We start from the raw sequence: 24,841 nt of genomic DNA on the forward strand, positions 1-24,841 counted from the left end.
TTCATATACATTCAGTCTGTGTTTATAATGCAGATTTTCTGCTTTTATAATAACACATTTTATATTTTCTATCATCACAGACTGACTCAGTGTGGACTCTCAGAGTCTCACTGTGAAGTTGTGGCCTCAGCTCTGAAGTCCAACCCCTCCCATCTGACAGAGCTGGACATGCGTTGGAACAAGCTGCAGGATTCAGGGATGAAGCTTCTGTGTGCTGGACTGGAGAGTCCAAACTGTCGACTGGAGACTCTGAGGTGAGTTCACTGACTGTGGCTGTTGTTTTTTTTCTATATTTCAGGTCTTTGATTGATGTTTGAAACTTTCTTTAGTTCCTAAATGTTCAGGATGTGTCTGAAGACAAATGTGAAGAAGTTTGAGTGCTTTCAGAAATGTTGTCTTTCCAAACGACTGAACAACAGTTTTTCCTTTTGGCTCAAAACAGAAGTGACAGACTTGAGCAGGGTTCATTTAAAGGCTGACAGAAGTGGAGTGGTGACGGGGAGATGTTTGACAGGACAGTGTTTCAGCCTCCACAGGTTCATGTTGTGCTCCATCAGTCAGTGAAGATGAAGTCAGTGCTGATGAGGCTGTAGAGTGTGTGAGGGATGTGAATGAGGATGATGAAGATCTGATGATAGCAGATAAAAACAGGCTGCAGAGACTTTCAGCCATACAGGGCACACAGTGTGTGTACAGAACAGCTGAAATCATTATGGAGGCCTCACTGGGATATGGAAGCATCACAGTACAGCTTCAGTGAAGCATTAAAGTCTCTGATATGAGATGAGAAATGAAGCAGCCAGAGCTTTTTCATGAGTGGAAATCCACTGTGACTGTGAGCTGCTGCTACAGCCTCCAGATTAGCCAGCAGCTCATCCTGCTCAACATTTCCTCACCAACTTTAATGGAAGTGTGATGTTTTCAGCTGGAGTGATGGTCAGGGTGGCCTCCCTCTCCTCTTCTTCTCCTCTTCCTCTTTCATTTGTAAAGCCACTTCTGCTGCTTTCATTCATTTGGAAGTCCTGTAGCTGAGTTTGGGAGAGACTAACAGCCTCGGCAGCAGAGGGGAGAAAGGCTGTAACACCACCACTTTACTCTGTTCTACCTGTCACATCATTTTATCAGGAAACAAATATGCTCATGTTTTTACTATGTTTGTCTTGAAGATGTAAGAAGATCACATAGTGCTTTTTATTATTGTGTTGGTTTGTTTCCTGTCTCTTGGATGGAGCCCAGCTGTGCGTGGCCCCTGGGCCTGTGGTCAGAGTGTGTGCTGGATAATCCGGCCCAGGATGAGGCCAAACTGACATGGGATGAAATGTCTGTCACATAATTGAGCTTAGTGTAGTTTCATTTCTGCACAATTTAAAAACAACCAAAACTTTGTTCTGTCTTTTCTATGTTATACTGTAGACTTTCTTTGATACTGTGTCCAAAAGGAGCAGCTTTTACTTTGAAGGGGAGGCGTCTCTGTTTCCTCTTCAGGTTGGATGATGGAAGCGAATTAGTGTGTGATGTTCTTTCAGTGTTGCACTTTGTAGACGCTCCCTGAGCACTGGTCTCACAGCCAGCTGCACATAGAGACCAGTGTTGTTAGTCCAGGTCAGAAGATGACTTGTTGGAATGAAAATGAGCTTGTAGTTTGTCTGCTTTAATAATGTGACTGGAAAAAGGTGTTGGATTTCAAATATGTCCATTTCTTTCACACTTCACCTTTAAAAGTGAAGCCTTGTGGTTCCTGGAAGGAAAAACACGACTTTTTCAAGTCTTTGTCCTGTTTTTATGATAAATGTACGACTTTAATGTGAAACATTCAGAGTTTTTTTCTCTTGTTGTGTTTGTTTGAAGCTGCTTCCTGTTGGCTTCAGCTGTTTGGAGTTTCCATTTTCTAAACTTCTACATTCTGAACCTTCTTCAGCTCTGAACAGATGATGAAACACTGAATGATTTCAAGCTCACACTTTGTCTAATAAACTTACATCTTTCATTCTTTATACAGATTGTGGGGCTGTGGTTTGTCAGAGATCAGCTGTGATTATCTGGCAGCAGCACTGAAGTCCAACCCCTCCCACCTGAGAGAGCTGGACCTGAGCTGGAACAACAAGCTGCAGGATTCAGGAGTGAAGCATCTGTGTGGTTTCCTGGAGAGTCCAGGATGTGGACTTGAAACTCTGAGGTCAGTCAGCATGTTTTAGTTGTGCTGAGATGAATATGATGTGAAAGTTGTGCTGACACTAAACTGCAGACATCAGGCTGATATTATACTGATCCACACTGAGGATCTTCATGGTGAAGTCTGTTTTCTTCTCTGGTTTAGTCCATTGACAGCAGCAGAACAATGTTCACATTTCAAACCTTCAAAGAAGAAGAAAAATCCTCCACTGGATAATTCACTGTGAAACTCTCAAACTCTTCATTTCACTTTAAAGTCTGTCTGACACTGAAATCCAAAGCAAAATGTGCGTTTGCTTTACAGACAGCAGTCCAACACAAACATACACACGTCATCCAAAACACAGTCCAACATACAAATCTCCTCCACTGCCAGCATGAATGATGGGAAAGAGAAGGAGGAACACTCTGACATTCAGGGTTAGAATGAGTTTCATGAAGCAGACTGTGAAGATCAAAGCTGCATTAGAAAGCTTACATGAATGAATGAGTGGACAGAAGTGGACAGAGATCATCTGAAGCACTTCAAAGGCTTTAAATCAGCACATTTCTCTTTATTCATTATCAACTCTGTTAGTTTCTCTCAGTTTTCTGTGGAATGAAGCTAACAGCAGGCTAATAAGATGCTGACCAATAAGTTTCTATTAAAGGTTGTAATTTGTATATGAAAAACTGAAGACAGAGACAGAGAAGCACTCTCACTGTCACGGCTGGCGACGTGAGCCATGTGGTGTGGAGGAAAAGGAGGACCCAAAATGCAGGCAGCCGACTGATGATATGAGTGATGTTTATTTACAAAGGTGGCAGTGGCAAAAACAGCCAACGAAGCGTGAGTAATTACAAACGGAAACCTAAACTGGGAGAAACTAAAGAGCAAACCTGAAATCTTAATGAAACGGGGAGCAGAGCAGAGAGACGCAGACTAAGGAACAGGAACACCATAGAACGCAGAGATACACGGATGAATGCAGACGAGCCGACAAGGAACACAGACCGACACCCACTAAATATACACACACAAGGTAATCGAGTAATCGCACACAGGAGGAAAGAACAGCTGATCTGAATACACATGATGACTGGAGGACACAAGCTGAACACAATGACAACAGACACAGACCTTCAGAATAGAAAAGGAAATCCAGAACACGAGCCTTCCAAGTAATGCAGGAAACACACAGACTGATTTACAACACAACACGGGGACATGAACAGAGCACCAAGGACAGACACAGGTAGGGCTGAATATACATCAAACTTCAGGTTCAACCCTAAACTAGTAAAAAATCAGAATAAACACAAGGCACAAAAATGAACTTCAAGGAAACACAAAACGCTGGGTCAAAATGACCCAGGACCATGACACTCTCACATCCACCTACAGCCAATTAGAAGCACCAATGAACCTAAGCAGCATTTCATTGGACTGTGGGAGAACATCCAACCTCCACAGAAAGGCCAACAAGCTTCAACCTACAACCTTCTTGCTTTAAGGCACTAGTGCGAACCACTTTTCCCCATTTCAGCCCAAATCCTGCATCTTCCTGTTTCTGACTCCAGGCCAGCTCCACTAACACTTTCTCATCAGACACTGCCACCTAGTGGAGGAAGTCTTAGTTCCATTTGAAGCTTCAGATGACAGTTAGTTCCTTTACAAAGAGGTGGAGGTGGTGGGGCCACAGCACCATCATCACTGAGTGCCATAGGACACTTAACCTTTGTTTCCATATGCTGGGAACTTCCTGTTGTTCCAAGGAGGACTGGAAAATGTGTGAAAATCTCCCAGTCAGTTCCTCACAGCACACTTCAGTCATTTCCCTCCCACAGCATCAGGACCAGGGCTTTTTCTCTCTTTGGTCCCACTAAGAGATTTCCACACAAACACCTCATCAGTGGGACTCTCAGAGCTACCAGCCCTTTGCTACAATCACAAAGCTCTTCATTGAAATCAATGATATCAAAGCTGGAATCAAATGAGTCCAAGTCTTCTGCTGATTCAGCATCACATTCATCTTTGCTCCTTGTTCTGCATCCCCACCATGGACTTCATTCCTTTCCAAGCCATCCTTGAGTGTCCTTTATTCAGCTCATCCTCTGCTTTACTTTTACACCTGATTTTAGCTGCTTTATCTCTCTTTCAACAAGTTTCTGTGCCTCAATCTTTTTCTTCTCTCCCTCATAACAAGACAGCTTCTTCTGCCTGAGAACATGTTGGAGTGATTTACTAATCCAGGGCTGCTTATTGGGGAAAATACTTCCTGTTTCCAAAGTAATCCCCATTTTTCCCAGAAAGAAATGTAAGTAGAAATCGATGATCTAAGTGAGAACATGAGCCTTTAAAAAGTCCCAGTGGGTGCAGTCAAAGCAGTCCCTCAGTCCCAGTATAGAGTCTTTGGTCCAGACTGGAACAACTGTGTGCCCAGTTTGAGCTCTCTTCAGTGCTGTGACCTGACAGACCCAGAGGGGCCATCACATCACATTTAGAAGCTCCCCTAATGGAGCCACAACACATGTCCAACACTTAGTCTGTCTTGTTGGACCAACTGGAAGAAATGATTCAAGGACTTAGTCACCGAACAGAGATTCAAATCTCCAAAATCCAACTGGCTGCATCAGGACATATAGTCTGAAACTCTGCACAGTTTCTTGTTTGAAGCTGCTTCCTGTTGGCTTCAGCTGTTTGGAGTTTCCATTTTCTAAACTTCTACATTCTGAACCTTCTTCAGCTCTGAACAGATGATGAAACACTGAATGATTTCAAGCTCACACTTTGTCTAATAAACTTACATCTTTCATTCTTTATACAGATTGAGTCGCTGTGGTTTGTCAGAGATCAGCTGTGATTATCTGGCAGCAGCACTGAAGTCCAACCCCTCCCATCTGAGAGAGCTGGAGCTGTACGGAAACAACCTGAAGTATCCAGATGTGAAGCAGCTGTCCGATCTTCAGCAGAGTCCAGAATATAGAGTTAAGACTCTGAGGTCAGTAGAGTGATGGAGTGAGTGGGTGGTGCTGTCAGCAGTATTGTACTAAACACAGTCAGTATTAAACAAAGATCCAGTGTTTCCTGTAAAGCTGCAGCTTCTCAGTGAAGCTGTGAGAGGAGAATGGTGACAGGCTTCAGGATTGGACACAAACACTTCCTGTTTCTGACCTTTATGGTCACCATAGTAACAGCTGTCACGCTCTGATCAAACACTGTCAACAGCCAATCATCTCTCTGAACAAAGCAGCACGCAGACCAATGACTGCATTCATTTCCAAGTTTAAAGCAGTGAAGAACACAGTCTGTAGGTGAGGAAGAATTTAGTGAGAGCAGATGTTTGGATGGAATTCCTCCAGTTAACAGCTGGAACCGTCCATCTGGATTGTTGGGCTTGTTGTTGGGGTTCCTACAGAGCTCAGAGTGGACACACCAAGGTTCTTCTAATGAATGAAAGTCCAAACTCAAACTAGGAGGGAAAAACATTGTCAGCAACTTCAATGAAAATCCAAAGATTAGAAAAAGTGAAGCAACAATGAGTCCTAGTACAGTCCCAGCACTGAAGTCCCTGCTGCTCTTTATACTGGATGTGCTGCATCACTGACTGACAGCTGATGAAGAGTCTCTACACACAAGCAGCAGCTTGTGTGTAGAGACGCTCTGACTGTTACTGGGAGGTGGAGAGGAGAGCTTCATCCAGCAGTGACTGACAGAGGAATGAGAAGAAGTGCAGATGACTGTCAGTGCTGCAGAGTGAACTGCTCTGAGAACAGCTCCACTGTCAGACACAATGTAGAGTCCAGCATCATCCCTGTGTGACCCTCTGGATCTGACAGAGGATCATCAGTGTATCTGGACTGCTCTGCTGCTGCTCTGTCCTTCTACAGTCTCTGCACAGTCTCTGTCTGACTCTGGCTTCAGACCCTCCTGGATCAAACTCACCTGGAAAGACTTTCAAACATCGCTCAATAGATTTGAATACAGAATATATTTGATATATACTGTAGATGTACTGTAGAGTTGCAGTTTGTCACTTGTAAATACAGTCTGTGAGCAGCTGTGAGCTGAAAGATCTTTCTAGAAACACGAAATGTTTTCACTCTTCTGTTGCTTTTTCATATATTTCCACAACATTAATATTGATCCCACTTGTCTCACCTGTTTCATGCTTTTATACATAATAACAGGACATGTGTGATCTGAGCGCTGCTGTGGTTGCTGTGCTGCACGTCTTCATTTAGATAACAGAGACATCTAGTGGTTCAGAGGGAGAACTGCAGGAGGTGGAGCTGTGTTTTAGCATGGAAAACTTTTTATCTTTTAGGCGCAGATACAAATATGACAAGTATCAGTGTAAGATACAGCTGGAATCCACAGCTGATGTTTTCTTTAAGCCATTTCACAGATTTTCTCTATAATTTCAATTCCTTGAATAAAACAACAAACTTAGGGGATGATTTTGTAATCCGACTTTATGTATGAAAGATTTGACTAAACATAAAACAATCTTCCAACTCAGTCGTCATTCTTATCTTGTGAAATCAAACCAAACGTTCTGTTGTCTCTAAATCAGGGATTGATGAAATCCTTGGTTGCATCCATTTATGAACATGTTCTCATTCATATTCAATCGTAGTCTAAGTCCTTCTTTAGAGGGATAAATGTCATTCATTATCTTCAAATGTGTTTCTGTTGTTTTGGGGGGAAGTTTGAAGTCCATTGTTCAAAGTCTGTTAATGAAACTTTATGAAGTTTATGTAGGATGTTTTTCCTATTTTGTATTTGTTTGAATTATGATGTATTTCTGACTCTTTCTGCCATGATGCCAGGTCTCTCTTGAAAACAACATTTTTAATCTCAATTAAATTTTCACCTGGAGAAATAAATATGATAATAATAATTTTGTCTTCAGGGAATCATTTCTCTGTAAAACAGCTTCTTCTGAAACTCTTGTTACATTTCTTGTTTATTGTTTGCTGGTTTTAGAAAAATGTCATCGTCTCTGTGTGAACTTAAACTCTACATGTGGTGTCAGCTATAAACGAGCTCTAGAGTCTAATAACGATGCTTTTATTATTGTCTGGTATCCAACCTAACCCTGGGCCTCTGGCTGAATGTGAAACACCAGCAGATGTTAAAAACTGTCTGGGTTACACGTGCATCACGTCGTGTGCTTCCTAACATGGATATGATTGGAATCTGGGCCTGTTCAAGCGGTGCTGGTATCATTGTTGTTTCTGAGACTTTCCAAATCTTTACTGGATAAAAACGTAGCAACTGATGGATTTAACATTTAGCACTCAGACTGTCCCAGAAAAGGCGGAGGTCTGGAAGTTTATGTGAAGGTCTGTCTTGCTGCTCAAGTCTTGTTCTCTCCATCTGCACCTCAGCCATTTGAAATATTGGCCTTAACTATTGATCTGTTTGGAAATCAGACTGTTGTTGGCTGCTATCAGCCTCCACCTGCTTCCCCCAGCACATCACCGTCTCTGGTTCAACTTTTATCTGAGCTGCATTTTAATGACGTCTTTCAGATGGATGATTTTCATTGGGACTGGCTTTCTTCTGTGTCTGATGATTTTAAGGCACGCTGCTTGTTTTTAAAACTGACTCAAATTATTTAAAGCCTCACACGCCTTGATCCTAAACACCCAGATAAATCTGCTCTTATTGCCCTTTTTTAACTAATATGCTGCGTAAGTTTTCCACATCTGCAGTTTTTGCCAACGACCTGAGTGATCACTGCATAGTTGGTGCTGTGAGAAACACTAAAATCTCACGCTCCGAGCCCCGCATCAGTTTGAACTGGGGTCGTATTAAACAGGCTGACAATGTCAGTTTGGGAACATTTACAGGAGAGTTGTGTCTACTTTGTGGACAGACATGCCCCTTTTTGCCAGGTCAGGGTGAAAGGTCGGGACAGGCCTGGTTTGGTTCAGTACCGGCCGATCTCCTACATGAGAGAAACCAGGCCTGGGCAGGAAGTCTGGCTCTGATGCTGATTGGCTACGTTTTCATTAGCTGTGTAATCGGATTACTGCCTCCATCATCAAGATCCAATGTAACTATTTTTTACTTTAACGACTGACAGTCCAAACGACCGTAGGAGGTTTTGGCAAACTATAAAGTGTCTCTGCCAGCTGTGACTCCTCAGAGCTTCCTCCTCACTTAAATATCGACTCCACTCCTGTGTCACACAAAACTGAAATGTTGCTTTAACAAACACTTTGTTGCTTCTTGCTCTTTGTTCAGCACAGTATCTGATGGTAAACCTCTTGCACACAACTCTGCTCGTAGTTCCTGCTTACTGATACCTTTTCCTTCACACCTGTCACAGTAGAAGAGGTTTGTAAGGCTTTGAATAGCCCCAACACCAGAAACTCGTCCTCACAATCGTTCTCCTTCCTTCTTGCACTTGGCTGCAAATATCATTTTATACCATCAACATAGTTTTCAAACCATTACAGCAGCTGTTGATAGTATTCAGTCTCAGCTGGCTCAGACTGGCTTTAAATGTAGAAAAAACCAAAGTCATGTTGTTCACAAACAGAAAGAGGGTCCGGCTTTATTTCCTTCTCCTCTATCTGCTCAAAGTATTTCTATTGAAACTGTGGCCTCGTACACAGACCTCGGTATTGTGGTTGATGACAGTCGTTCCTATAAGCCACACATTGAACATCTAATAAAGACACTGAGGCTGAAGTTGGGCTTCTCTTCCAGGAACAGATCATGTTTCACAGGAAAAAGCTTGTTGCTGCCACCTTTTTTTTTACCTGCCCTGGATTACAGTGACATGATTTATATGAATGACTCTGCTCGCTCTCTTCATCTGTTGGATTTTGTCCATCATGGGGCATTAAGATTTATAACTGTCTGTAAACCTTTAACACACCACTGTACTCTGTGTTCTTTGGTTAACTGGTCCTCATTGGTCTTACACAGGATGGTCCATTAGTATCATTTTATCTATCAATCTGTTTCTGGGTTACTGCCTCCTATTTATCAGAGTACATGTTAGGCAAACAGTTTAGTCACAGCCTGCAGTCTCAGGACATCATTACATCCACTGTTCCATCAGTTCATGCAGAGCTTGGGAAGAAGGCGTTCTCCTTTTCTGCTCCGTCTTCATGGAAAACATAACCGAAGGATTTAAGGCTCTCCGTTGATTTCACTTGCAGACTTCAAAAGACGTACACATGTTTTTGTGAAACCATCTCTGGGAACTTGTTCTCGTTATTAATATGACTGAGTACATTACACAAACTTTTCTTTTATTGTTGTAATTTTAATATGTTTGTCTGGAACAGGTCTCTCTTGTAAATGAGACATTGAGTCTCAATGAGCCGACCTGTATAAATAAAGCTTCAATTACAAAGTCCTTTGTTTAAAAGTTCCTTCAGCTGCCAGTGGGACGTGCTGTGGCTCTATCGGTTGCTGAGCCTTTATATTGTTAGTTAGAAACTACAAATATAATGGCTCACTGTATTTCAGAATCAGAGAAACTTTATTAATCCAGGAGGGAAACTGAGTTGTCATAGCAGCAAATATACAAGAAACAACAAGCACTCATATAAAGTGAGTGTAGAAACAGTTATGATAGATAAATATTCAGATAAATAGAGAAATAGAGAAATATAGGTATAAATATACATACCAGTATAAAAGGATAAGTGTGTGTGCAAATAGATTGTGGTGTACAAAGTGACAAGCTGCATTGACGTAACGTTCCCTCTGACAGCGGGGTTGAAGGAACCTGTTGCTGAAACTGCTGTGCAGATTGTCCAGTATATCATGGAGGGGTGAGAGTCATTGTCCATGATTGACAGCAGTGTGTCTCAGATCACCTCCTCCAGGTGGTCCATTTACCATCTGAGCCTTCGTAGAAAGTAAAGCTGGCTCAGACCCTTTTTGTAGGCAGCGTCCATGTTGGCAGACCACTCCAACTTGTGATCCAGATGAACTCCCAGATACTTAAAGGATGTGACTATTTCAACATCATTCCCACCAGTGCAGACAGAGGAGGGATCTGTTTCTGCCAAAGTCCACCACCAGCACCTTTGATTTGGCCACATTCAGTTTCAGGTGATTCACCTCACACCACCTCACAAATCGACCAATCAGTCCTCTGTATTCCTCTTCCCTTCCCATTCCCTCTTTAATCCAGGATCTCAACCAGTTTGTTATGTTCTCTCTTATAACTTAACTGGTAAAGTAACAACACCTGTTTGGTTGTTAGTAACTTACTTTATTAACCATGTAGTGGAAAGGCACAGGCATATCAATGCGCACATGCACCACACTTGGTGTTCTCTACTTTACCACAAAATATAAACTGATTTTACTAAATACATAACAGCTCCTCCCATCCAGCTTTGATGAACACATTAAGTATCAAACAATCGAGATATTTTCAGGTAAATGCCGTAACCCAATAATTGTACTTAAACTGAAATATGACACCTACTCAGTGATTTACAACATAGAGGTAGGTTGTTTCCTCTTAAACATTTTAACTGCTTTCCTTACAAAATGAACTGGAAACCTATAAGTTCAGTCTCTGAGGTGCTCTGCGATTTCTCTCAGGGTAATGTCTGCCTGTTTGGTCAGAGTCCATAGTGCTCTGTGTGGAAAGTTCAGGTGTTTGAACATTGGTGGTTTCACGTAAACCCTGAACCTCAGGTGGTGAAGCGAGGGCAAACTCTTCTGAATCTTGAGGTGTAGATGTGTCCTCTCAGGTTGCTCTGGAACCACGTGACATTCTGCATCTAGAATCTGATCAACATGTCTACGCCAGACTAATTTGGCTCCAACATTTATGGTGTATATCAGCGGTCCGGTCCGTGAATGAATCGTGCCAGACTGACATTTCCCATTTCTCTCTCTCTCTCTAGGTCTCTCTCTCGCCAGGGCTGAACTCATTATGGGTTCACGCCCTTGGCCCACGCCCTCGGAGGAAGAAACACCTGTGCCTCATCAGTGTGGACGATATTTAAGCCAGGAAGCAACAGCTGTTCTTCGCTGGATCGTTGTGAGGATCGCGTCAGTGAAAGTCGAGCATCTAAGTTCCCCTGGATTCTCCCCGGAGCCCTGCCCCCCTCACCTTTTGTACATAGCACTGCCCCGCATCTTTGTATATACACTCATTGGACATTGTTCTTTAATACATTTTCTTGTGTGCATCATCCCTGGAGTCCAGCGCGTGAGTCCCCTTTGTACATCGTGACACTTTGAGGGTAAACACAAGCTCCAGCAGCTGTGCTCTGAGGAAACAAGCTGTCATATTTTTCGCACTCTTAGACAAACTTAAAATCCTCTAATTTTCTCAAAAATCGACAGTGTGTTTTATTGGCCTAAAACTATGGTACTTTTGCAAATTGTGTGCACAATATTAGAACTAAATAATTTTATATTGACAAACAGCGGCCCGCATTAAACTGTGACTGTCACCAGGTAATGGGGGCGTGTTTCCTGAATAAGCAGCAGGTGTTAAACAGCTGACAGGTGAACAGGATGCATGCAGGTAAACTCGAGGGCCCTTCGAGCTGATCGGTGGTGTCGTGAGGAGATTTCAGCTCATTATTCATGTTACAGAAACACAGAGGTACGAGACCAGGCAGAAGACTTTCTGATTATTTGTTTTTAGTTAAAATAATTCCATTGTTGTCTAGTGATGGTGTGGTAAAGCTCTGTGAATGTGTCCAATTTTCCGGCCAGTTGCTTCACCCAAAGGCAGATCACACAAAGCCTCGTTTAACTGCTTATTATGAAGAACTGACATCTGCTGGTCATTTAATGTTCAGAGCACTGCTGTGAGAATACCTGTAGGATACATACCAGCGGATATGTGAGCACGTGCACAGCTGCAGGGCTAGAAGGGGCCAAATGAAATAAATAAAAAGATTCTTAAATAATTAATTAACTGTGTCAATAAGTGATTAATTAAATATATTTAAAATCAATAAATTTGAAATGAATTTATTGGAAATTACTTGGCATTAAATCAATGATGTATGTATTTAATTTATTAAGTATTTTGAACTTAATTCATTAATGACATTTAATTATTTAACCCTTTACAGCCGATCGGAGCGGACACGCTCTGTTTTGCGTAACTATTTTTAAATCCCGGTAGCTCTGCAACCACGTAAGCTAGCACAATCATTTTTTTTGCATATGAAACTGGAGGAGTTGTACTTACATCTTATGCCATCAGCTTGTCCTAGGTCACAGTTTCCTTCCACATAAAGCTTTGCAAAAACTGCATAAAAATCACTTGCAGCAACAAAAACATGATATTCCTGAAACACGCTTCGCCGATCCGATCAGCTGTTTGTAACACTTCCTACGTCCATCAGCGCGAACTATCACATGACCGCATGACCTGCCCGAAACCGGAAGTGACGTCATTTTGCGGAAATGTAGTTTTTTTTTACCATCGTGGACTCTCGAGCTTATACTTGTGTTTTTAAAAGTTATGTTTGACTTCATGACTTTCTGTGTCGTTTCTGGGATGCTTAGGACTCATATTGCACTGCTGGAAATAGTTTATTGTGATGCATATGCTGTTATTTTGCAAATTTGCACTATAATATTTATTTTCGTTTTTCCTGCAGTATATAAAAATTGGTGTATTTCAAAAATAAAACTATGAAGACACTTAAAATAAATTTCCTGTGGTGGGAAACTAGTTTGTGCAACTTTTTTGTATTTACAGTTTTGAGGGATAAGCCTCTTAAATTTCTCTAACTAGAAATATATGTTAAAAAAACAAAAACCATTTTCAATTTTTTTGTAGTTTATTGCACTTTTTTGCAATTTATGTAATTACTATGCACCGAATGCAGACATATTATTAAAGTTTGGGCTATAATGGTTGTATTGATGTATAGCAACTTGAAATGCTCCCAAAAATGGCTCCACAGCATGTAAAAATATAATATAAGCTCTGGCGGACTTGGTTCTATGGTAGGTCTTAAAGGGTTAATGATGACTAATTGATTGATTATTGATGATTAATTAACCCTCCACATGATTTAACCTCTATAGAGATGATATTTTATCTAGATCACACTCTCACAGTGAGACACGGTGGATACACAGACGGACCAGCAACTACAATGAAGAAGACGCGACTTAAATACACAGAGAAACACAGAGAGATTACACACAGGCGGTGGACACAGCTGGCAGTAATTAACGAGACGAGACAAGGGAGGTAAAACTGAACACGCTCACATGAGATGCAGACCTTCACAATAAAACAGGAAACAAGAAAACACTACACAAAGCTGCAGACTCGACACTGAGACAGAAAATGACACATGGAACTAGAACTATACAGACACAACCGAAGGACAATTCCTAAAACATGAATAAACAGACACATAGATTTCCAATAATAATAATAATAATAATAATCAACAAAGCACAAGAGTAACAAAACGATCATTCAAAAATAAACCAAAACATAAACTTCGAATGCTGGGTCGAACCAACCCAGAACTGTGACAGAAACACTCAGGTCAGCGTTCTTGAAATGTTCAGTAGATGAGGTTTAGAGGTTTACAATCTAAGGTTTAGATTGACTAATGGCTATTTTTAACTCCTGTTTCATCTTTGGCTGCAATTTCCTGTTTGCATTTAGCTATTTCTCTCTTCTCTAAGAGTATTTGTCATGTCTGCAGGCTGTCAGGCTGCCTGATCACAGAGGAAGGTTGCAAGTCTCTGGTCTCAGCTTTTAGCTCCAGTTCTTCCCATCTGAAAGAGCTGGACCTGAGCTACAATAACCCAGGAGAGGCAGGAGTGAAGATGCTTGAGCAGCTAAGACTGGACACTCTGAGGTATGTAGATGGCCGTTACAGCCACAAACAGTGTCTGATAGATGAGGAAACTGGCTCTGTCTGATTACTTAATGCTGGAAACCAGTGTTATTTGAACAATCACACATATAGGAACATTTTTCTGCTTGAGCAGCTAAGACTGGACACTCTGAGGTATGTAGATGGCCGTTACAGCCACAAACAGTGTGTGATAGATGAGGAAACTGGCTCTGTCTGATTACTTAATGCTGGAAACCAGTGTTATTTGAACAATCACACATATAGGAACATTTTTCTGCTTGAGCAGCTAAGACTGGACACTCTGAGGTATGTAGATGGCCGTTACAGCCACAAACAGTGTGTGATAGATGAGGAAACTGGCTCTGTCTGATTACTTAATGCTGGAAACCAGTGTTATTTGAACAATCACACATATAGGAACATTTTTCCCATTCTGGTCTAACATAAACAGTAGATGTCTGTATGGGGTCTCAAAGGATAAAATCAGACTAGTGGGTGTTTTTGACTGTAAAGTGGATGTAGCATTAACAACCACTGGTCCTGGTACCCTGCAGCCTGCACTGCAGGATATGTGTTGCAGCACTGAGAGCTCCAGAAAGAGCCTTCATGGTGGCCCTGCAGCCAACCAGCACTTCAGTCAAATGCTGTCAAAAGTGGTCCCAGAGACACTGTTAGCTGTAACCATCAATGACCAAGAATTTTGTCATTTAATTCAGGGTTTCCCTGTATTATTGTTTGATATCATTTCTGAATAAATAAATCAAGATGACGAGCCTTTAAATGCACTTATGTTAGTATAAATATACAAAAATAAAAGATAATTTTCCTGTTAGGAGAATAAGAATTAAATATATTCATCACATGCATCAAATCACAACCTCCTCCTGCAAGAGTGCAGCATTGTGATTGGTTGATGCTGTTTCCATCATTTATGTTTGTTTACCTTCAACAATTTTGCTCTACAGAGCATTTATTAATTAGAAGGATTATTAATAAACATCTTTCTCTCCTGCTTTTGGTGGAGTGAAACAATAACTCCTATCTCCAGAGGTACACAGGTCAACTGGCACCTGGTCCTAACTTCACCCATGTCTGCACCCTCAGACATCCCACTGTGGAGGCATCCTCGCCTGGACCAGTGGCTGCCCTTGTGAGACAGACTTTATGGTCACAAACACCCTAATCTGAGAATGAAGGCTCCTTTACATAGAAAGCAGTATGTGGTGTGATGACCGCTGCATTAGCTCCAAATATGTGATGCACTGGCTGCTGCCCTCTACCTGTACTGAATCAGTTTTTGTACCCAGTCCCAGTCTTTACATTTAACATGCATCCACTCCCTGACAGCATGAATGTCACAGTGTGTTGGACCTTGACTGTGGCACATGTCAATGCTCCCTGGACATCGTGCTTAATAAAGGAGATTAAATGTGATGTGATTATGAGTTTTGCTCTTTTGAAGTTTAAACATTTATGTGTCAAAATGTTGGACTGTTCCTTTATCAGTGTGTAACAGTGTGTGTGTGAGAGTCATGTAATGTCCATGTGTGCATGCTGACTGTGCTGCTCTGACCCCCCTCCTCCTTTCAGGGTGGAGCCTGCTGGAGTCCGATGGTTGAGACCAGGTCTGAGGAAGTGTAAGTGTGTTTTTAATGGGATTCATAAAAACAAAGCAGCACACATTCAACCATCTTCATCATTCTGATATCAGGAGTCCTCATCAAACGGTCAATCAATGAACAGATGATGGATCAATAACTGCAGCTGGATTGTGTTTGTTCTCTCCATCAGATTCCTGTCAACTCACAATCGACACAAACACAGTGAACACAAAGCTCCAACTGTCTGACAACAACAGGAGGTTCAGTCATATCCTGATCATCCAGACAGATTTGATGTTTGTGAACAGCTGCTGTGTAGAGATGGTCTGACTGGTCACTGTTACTGGGAGGTCGAGTGGACAAGGAGGGCTTGGATATCAGTGAGTTACAGAGGAATCAAAAGGAAAGGAAGGAGTGATGAGTGTGTGTTTGGTGGAAATGATCAGTCCTGGAGTCTTTGCTGTTCTGATCATTATTCCTCTGTGTGGCACAATAACAGAGAAACACCCATCTCCTCCACCTCCTCCTCCTCCTCTGTCTCTAACAGAGCAGCAGTGTATGTGGACTGTCCTGCTGGCACTGTGTCCTTCTACAGAGTCTCCTCTGACTCTCTGATCCACCTCCACACCTTCCACACCACATTCACTGAACCTCTTTATCCTGGATTTACAGTCTCATGTGGTTCCTCAGTGTGTCTGTGTGTAGTTTAGTTTAAAGAGTGTCATGTTAGTGTCCTTTAACACTGATCGTTGAACAGATAGTTCAGTCTGTACACGTCTGTCTCTTTCACTCAGAAACACATTTTTAGATTCATGGATTCAATCACTTGATGTTTTAAACTGTTTTTCTGTCAAAGCTTCACAGACATCAGTATGCAGTGTTTCTCTGAAGCTCAGTTCAGCTGAGATGATAAAGTTCATTTCAATGTTGGAATACTGAACTTAATTGAAACATATTTGAACACAGATATTATTAAACTGACAGAAACACTGACATCAGTAAAGAGGAACAGACTAATGAGTGCTTACTGCTCTCCGATGGTCACAGATGTAAATGCAAGCATGGAGCTATATTTTAAAAAAGCAGATGTCTTCACATATAATTATCATCATGTAGCTCTGTAACTGTTAGCTAGGCAATTTCACATTTGTGTCTTTTTGTGGAATCAGTGTGTTTGAACAACACAAATTCTGCCTTTTCTAATTTTGAAAGACTGAACATGATATAAACAAAATAAATCTGATCTGTTCCTCTACAAATCTGGACAAATCTCAGATTCTGAAGTTCTCAGCGCTTACATTTTGTTCTCTCTACACTTCTGCTGACAACTGACATGTGATGTGTTTGTACACAAACCATCTGTCCTCTCTGTCCAAAATGTGAACATTGGCATCCTAGAAAGAGTGTCCTTTATCCTTAAGATGCAGATGGACTGCTGAGTCTTGTCCTGTGGAGGTGGCTCTCCTATGTTGTGCCATGCGCTTGTGAAGTGGCTGTTTGGTCTCTCCAATGTAGAGGTCTGGGCATTCCTCGCTGCACTGTACAGCATACACCACATTGTTAAGTCTGTGTTTTGGCGTTTTGTCTTTCGGGTGAACCAGTTTTTGTCTGAGCGTGTTGCTGGGTCTGAAATACACCGGGATGTCATGCTTGGAGAAAACTCTCCTGAGTTTTTCTGATACACCGGCTACATAGGGGATGACAATGTTGTTGCATCTGTCCTTCTTATCCTCCCTCGCTGGTGTCTGATCTTCTTTTCTGTGCCTCTTTGCTGACAGAGGCTCCTTTGACTACGATGACCTGGATGACTGAGAACCTTCACAGACACTTGTGGTCAAATAATGTGTTGTGCAGCACGCAGGACCAAGAAAGGTGTAATTTAAGTCTACGAACAATGAACACCCGTGTGCACACCTGTGTGGATCAGCGCGCTTGTATTCAAATGGTTTCCACATGTAATGTCTGCAAGAGGATGTAGCGAGCCATAGCCCCGTCCCCCAGGGCATGAAACAGGCATGGAGGAGATCCAGGCCCCAGAGTGCGAGAGCCCAAGGAGGACCACCGGAGGGGCATCTGTGCCACCCTCATGGGAAGGGCTGAGGATCCCCAGACGAGACGTCACCCAGTAGCCACCGAGCAGAAGCTAGAGGGGGCTGCACCGGCGTGCCCAACGGCTCCGCCGGCAGCCAGCTGTGCCAGAGTGAACCGAGCCGCAGGCCCAGAGGCCGGAGGCCCGAGGTCCCCCCGCACCCCGGAGGAGGCCTGACCGAGCAACAGGCGCCAGGCCCCGCCAGGTAGCCACCGGGAGTGAGCCGGTACATACCTGAGCGCCCAGCCCCGGACACCAAGAACCACCAATGCACCGACCCCTGAGGGCATCAGTCACCAGCAGGGAGTGTGGTGAGGGGAGATAGGCCTTGGAGGGCCTGGGAGTTCCCAGAGAGGTGGAGTCTAAGACCCGACCTGACATATAGACACAGACAAACAGGCGCACACAGACACAAACATGAGTTCCCACCCTCATGCACACATATACAAACACTCAGCACTCACCGAACGTAAGGACTGACATAAATGGACATGTACACACAATCACACTCCCCAAACATACTCTATACCCCGGGTCCAGGTACCCTCGCCCCCAGAGGGGGAAACAGAACCCAGACCCAAGAGATGTTACCCTTCCCCCCGGGGTGGAGGCAAGCAGACCGTCCCAGGCTCCGCAGCAGCAGGGAGGCCAATCGGACAGCCAACATCTCCTCCCAGCCCCCCCGCCCCAATGGCTAGCAGAGAACGGGGGTGTGTGAAGACCCCATACCTCCCTCCTCCTGCTCATGTGTAGTGTTGCTGCGTGTTTGTCTAAAGTGCATTTAAAACAAAGGAGAGCATGGTGCTGCTGCCAGAGAGCAGCAGGTGTTAGCATGGCCCCTCCCGGGCAGTGTTGGTCAAGTTACTTGAAAAAAGTAATCAGTAACTAATTACTGATTACTCCCCCAAAAAAGTAATCCCGTTACTTTACTGATTACTTATTTTCAAAAGTAATTAATTACTTAGTTACTTGGTTACTTTTTAAAAACACGATTTACAACCTGAAGAGGTGATAAAGCGATAGATCTTTCAGCCCAATTCTACTTTTTCTACATAATCCATCATACAAAATGTAATCAAATGGAAAAGTCTCTTTTTTAAATTTGTTTTATCAGTTTTAATCTTTTAACTTTATGCATCAAGCAAAATATTTAATTATATGTAACATTCTCTGACTTGAATAAATTAGTTTAACATTTAAACCTATTTCCTACACATTCCAGCACATAAAATAAAATATTTTTTGTGTTTACACTCACTCTTTCAAACAGATGCAAGTAAAACACAGCAGAAAATAAATAAAGTCAAAGACTCAGCGGTCCTTTTGCTCTATTTTCACCTGTAAAGCAGGAGCAGGGTAGGCGGAGGTTTACCCTGGTGCAGGTGTGCTGCGGTCAGTTGAAGAATCCGCGTGAGTTTCTCTGTGAATTTCCCATTACGTCGTTGCGCACTCAGTGCTTGCTCGGAAGTTTAGGGGTTTTTTTTCCCTGTAAAAAGAAGTTTTCTTCCCACGCACAACGGACACTAATGTTTTTGTCACTTTTTATGGAATCAAACTCAAAGTAAGGTCAGTACTTCCACGCTTTAAACGCTGCACGCTCATACTCTCTCCCGCACTCGATATATGATCCACTGTAGATCTGCACACAGCTGTTGTCACTAACGGCGCACTCGCTTACGTCACTGTCGTGAGACATTCTCGCAAGAAAATAAAATAAAATAAAATAAATAAATAAATAAATAAATCACGGTTTTAGTAACGCAGTGTTCCTACGGGAAAGTAACGGTAATCTAATTACAGATTTTGCAATAGTAATCCCTTCCTTTACTCGTTACTTGAAAAAAGTAATCAGATTACAGTAACGCGTTACAAGTAACAAGTCCAGGTCCCAGCTAAACACTGAGCAGGAGCTGAGAGCTGCAGGATCCTGCTTCAAAGCTGCTTTGAAAAGCTGTGCACTGCAAAACGTGCTCGTCGGAGCCATTAATGCTGACTTTGTTATTTTGATCAAAGAAAGAAATCAGCACAAACTGTTTGATTCGTTTTTGTTTTGTAGGTTAAAGTGTTTCATATATTGTGCTCCTGAGTTAATGTTGCTGATCAGTTTGAATTCATTTTGATTGTTTATGGAGTTTATTTCATTTTATTTTTCAGTATCAAACGGTTCAAATGTTTATAGTTTTAGTAAGGATGTAATTTATTTTTTATTGAAGGTAAATTGTTGCACTTTACTTTGTTTCCATCTAAAAGTGTTACATTGTTTCTCTTCCAAACTAAAAAGTGTTTCTGCTGCAGCTTCCTTTCACTCTTTATCATTTTCCAGTCAGTGAAAGTCTTGTGTCCTCCTAAAATCCACCGTGCTCACAGTGAACACTCGTATGCTGTTGTGCTGTCACAGACTGTTATCAGCCGTGTAGCCGCTCATACCTCATTTATTCTTCTTGTTCTACCGTCAGACCCAGGTGTACAGTTTTGGTTGAAGTTCTTATGTTTGATTTCATAACAGCTCTTCAGACTTCCTCTCTTTATAACTTTATAAGTATTTTTGACAAAGCAATCTTCTTTTACTCATCCACTCAGCAAGCGCAAGCGCCCAAGATAGTAACCTATCAACTCACTTACCCACATAGCTTGTTCTTCTTTGTCGTTTCATTGGCAGTTGGTGGTGCATTACCGCCAACAGCTTGCTGGGAGAGTGGACCAGCATGATGCTAACCTGCATAGCTGCATGTCGCGCCAGTTCAAAAGTCAGCCACGGCAGCCGGCAGGAAGAAACTATCCAACTACGCGGTAAATGAGAAACTGCTTTGTGATCCGGACAAAATCCTCTTGGGGTCTGGATTTGGACCGGAGTCCAGGGGCCCGTTCTTCGTACGTCGCTTACTACATCCAAGATCAAATGACACATCCAAGACCAAACCATCGCGCTAACCGTGAGCTCGCTAATCCGGTTCCCCGGACACACCTGTTGTTGACAATTAGTACAGCTGGACGCAGTAATGTGACATCACTGGGTGTCGTAAAAGGGGCTACACATCGATAGTAGAAACATTGATCGGCAACCCGCTGATTGGTCGGCGAAAATGTCGAAGGGGCGCGCTCGGTATTTTCTTGAGTGAGGGATTTCAGGAGTTTCAGAGTTTAATTAAAACGCAAGGGAACACTGCAAAGGCTGCAAAAGCAAGGAGAGAGGGCTGGCAGAAAGTTGCTGACAAATTAAACTCGTAAGTAATTTAATAATAACAATAATAATGGAGTGGATTTATATAGCGCTTTTCAAGGCACCCAAAGCGCATGACAATACCACTATTCAGTCACTTTATTATTTATCCATAGATTTATTATATTACACTATATTATCCAATATTATAATATGTTATATTATATCCCCTTACACATTAGAGCCACAACAGGACCCACTAGAACATGGGAACAAGTAAAAGTGAAATATAAGAATATTCCACAGAATGGTAATATTTATCTCTTATATTGCTTTTCGTCTCTTGGAAAGAGACCCTGAAATAATCTGTTTGTTTGTTCATAACAGCAACCAAGAAAAGGGCAGAGCAAAAAAAAAAAAAAAAAAAAAAAAAGACAGGTGGTGGTCCTGCACCCCCTCGTCAACAAGTTGGTTAAGTAAATAATATCCTCACGGGAATATCGATATCTCTCAATGAGCACACTGTCGCGCTGAGCTAAAGGATCCTGTCTGTCCCGCAATATACGCTGGATTCTGTAAACTCTCCTTATCAATCTTGCACCTTCCGCAATAGGTGGCTCGCGTATACGGACAGGACATGGCTGCGACAGGCTTCCCAAATCCACCTTCGCTTTTATTGCCGTGGTCTCTCATCTTGATTACACGAAGTAATTTACAATTACTACTCTGAAATATGAATTACATCTGAAATAATCAAATACATGTAATAGAATGTTAATAGTACATGTCCCTTTTTTAGGAAATGACCTGTATGTATCTGTGTGACATCAATAAAAGGATCAAGCGCTGCATTATCTTTAGTTACATTGATGTTATTTATTTATGGTGAAACAGTGGCGGAATGTCGCTGTTGCTTTCGTATAAATGAAGCGGAGATACCTGCGTGGCCGCGATCTAATCCTGTTTACATAAAGTAAACCTGCTCCCGAGCAGGTTTACACTTACGGCTCTGTTGCTATGACAGCAAGTCCCGGATGAGCTTCGGGGAACCGAACGATCCAAGATCACGCGAAATCGTCAACAATCTAATCCAGCTAACTTACTTAGCGAGGTACGAAGAACAGGCCCCAGGAGTTGGGGACCCCTGTTATAGTACCATATCACCCTATTAGAGCACTTTGCTCTCACACTGCAGGCCTACTTGTTGTTCCTAGAGTATTTAACCCTTGGATGCACAACCTACCAATACCTACACTCTTCCACGAGTGGGGTCAAAAATGACCCCAAATAGAAACAATGCATTTTGCTATAAACTCTGTTGTTATTCTTCAAAATCTTTAAAACGAAGAGTTGTAATATTTTCATATTTGAGGTATTTCTCATAAAACATGATTGTGACATGAGGCCCTTTGCATTTTTATTTATTTTTTCATTAATTTTCAGTTCTGAGTCAATGCCGCCAATGGGCTCTTCATCCCATCCGTCCGGGATCATTTGTAGGGCCACAGGGATCCTAGCTGGCCTCATAGCAGCCGTGTTACTTTAGATAACAAAAGCGGAGCACAGCAAACACCGGAGCCCAAGAAAACAGCCCAAACACAGGGCAGTTCAGGGGGCCGACTATGTGGACGGCAACGGCGGCGGCGAAGGAGACGACGGAGCAGTTCAGGGGGCCGGCCGCGCGGAAGGCAGCGGCGGTTCTTAAGTGTCAGGCGTACTGGCCGAGGCTCGTTGGGCACAGGACCAGGCGAGGCAGGACCAGACGGGGATGAAGGCTCGGAGGAGGCTGGACCAGACAAGGCTGATGAAGGCTCGGAGGAGGCTGGACCAGACAAGGCTGACGAAGCCGAAGCAGAAGCTGGACCAGGCGACGCTGAAGCTGATGACGCTGGTGGAGCAACGGGCCCCTCGGACCCTCCAGCGGAGACGAGGAGGCTGAACGGGCCCCTCGGACCCTCCAGCGGAGACGAGGAGGCTGAACGGGCCCCTCGGACCCTCCAGCGGAGACGAGGAGGCTGAACGGGCCCCTCGGACCCTCCAGCGGAGACGAGGAGGTGCTGGCTGGGCTCACTGGAACCCCCAGCGGATGAGGTAGATGGCGGCACGGGAGCCGCGGAGTGCTGGATGAGCTCATCCGAGCTTCCAGCAGGAGCTGATGTAGAGCCAGAGAGAATTGGGACCCCGGGCTCAATGTTAAGCTGGCTAGAAAACTGCACTGCTACGGGGAACTGGGCCAAAGGTTCAGGTGCGACCTGAGCTGCTGGACACACGGGGACCTGAGCTGCTGGACACACGGGGACCTGAGCTGCTGGACACACGGGGACCTGAGCTGCTAATGGTGGAGAAGTAAATGACTGCACAGGGGACTGAACTGATGTCTGTAGTAACGGTGGTGGTGAGAGTGGAGTAGGTGGTGGAGTTAATGACTTCACAGGGGAATGAACTAGAGGTAGTGACGGTTGTGGTGCTGGTGGTTGAGTGGATGACTGTGCTAAGGGAGGCTGCACTGGGGACACTGGAGACTGCACTGGGGAAAGCTGAGCTGCAGGGGACTGAACTGGAGACTGCAGTGACTGTTGTGGTGGAGGTGTAACGGGTGGAGGAGCAGCTGAATTGGCTGCGGGTTGGATGGCTAATGGCTCAGCTACAGAGTGTCTTAATGGCAGGGCTATAGGTTGAATGACTGACTGAGTAGCAGCCTGAATGGCTGAGTGTAGTGATGGTTGTGGCGGAAGAGAAACAGATGGTAGTGTGGAAGATGGAGCTAAGGGTGACTGAGCGGCAGACCGAACTGATGACTGAGGCGATGGTAGAGGTGAAAATGGAGCTTGTGGTGGAGTTAATGGCTGTGCTAGCAGGGACACAGGAGACGCAGCTTGTAGCTGGGCAGCTAAGAGAGCTTCAGGAGGCTGGGCAGCTGATAAACTGTTCACATTACCATCCGTAGCACAAAACACAACCCCTGAATGATTAGTCCCACGGTTCGACACAGAAAAAGAGTGCTTACTCACCACAGCCGGCGATGTACAAGTCCGAACGTCCGGCTGTGGGGTGGCGCGCTGGCGGCGTGATCGTCGTTTCTTCCTCGCAGACGGCTCCGGCTGGTGTGGCTGACGTGGCTGCTGCAGGGTGGCTGTTGTCTGTTGCTGCTGGGCCAAATCTGATTTTTTCCGAGCTCGCGCCGCCTCAAATTGGCCAATAAGTCTACACATCCTCTGACCTGGTGGAGATGGGAATTTCCTCCGAGGATTGCTTCGATAGCATTTATTCCCACAATCTTTGCCCGTGTATTTGAAGTGTGGGTTATCCACTCGACTAGGCGTTGGACACGTATCAGATCGCTCTCCCCGGGTAAGTCTGCTGGGTCCATGTTGTGGTCACGTCGTACTGTCATGAAACGCTGTGTGGCAGGCAGGGATTGGACCCAAACGCAAACTCACGGGGACAGAAGTTGAACTCAAAAGCACAGCTTTATTGCTGGAAAACAGAACACAAGCAATACAAAACTAAACTGGGAAATGCTAATTATAACACATACCAGAAGACACGGGGAGAATCACACACAGCATGAGGGACAACGCGACACTGACTCAGAGAAACACAGGGTTTAAATACACTGGGGAGTAACGAGGGGAATGAGACACAGAAGGAGGGCACAGCTGGGAGAAATCAGGACTGACGAGACAAGCAAAGCAGGACACATTCACATAAGACACGGACCTTCAAAGTAAAACAGGAAGGATCACACCGAGACGCAAACTTGACACAGTGGAGACAGCAACTAAGAAACACAGAGACATAAACCATAAGGCAGAGGACTCTAAGAACCGAGAGACACAGAGGGGAACTCAAACATGCAAACACAGACTACACAGAACAGAGGGGACACAGAGCAACATGAAGGGCAAGGGATCGAAACTAGAAACCATAGAATAACTGCTTGGAGTCATTTTTAACCCCACTTGTGGAAGAGTGGGGTAGTGATACAAAAACTGC

At 43.6% G+C, this 24,841-nt stretch overlaps 1 pseudogene; it reads left to right on the forward strand.

Annotated features, from left to right (window-relative positions):
* The window catches only part of LOC146577470 (NACHT, LRR and PYD domains-containing protein 12-like), a 29,382-nt pseudogene extending 5,590 nt beyond the window's left edge, over window positions 1–23,792 (forward strand).
* Window positions 23,793–24,841: the final 1,049 nt, after the last annotated feature.

The sequence above is a fragment of the Mchenga conophoros genome, linkage group LG3 (assembly GCF_057382185.1).
Source record: "Mchenga conophoros isolate Kocher_MC1m ecotype Shallow Benthic linkage group LG3, M_conophoros_male_GT1.1, whole genome shotgun sequence".
In the NCBI taxonomy this organism is placed as follows: Eukaryota; Metazoa; Chordata; class Actinopteri; order Cichliformes; family Cichlidae; genus Mchenga; species Mchenga conophoros.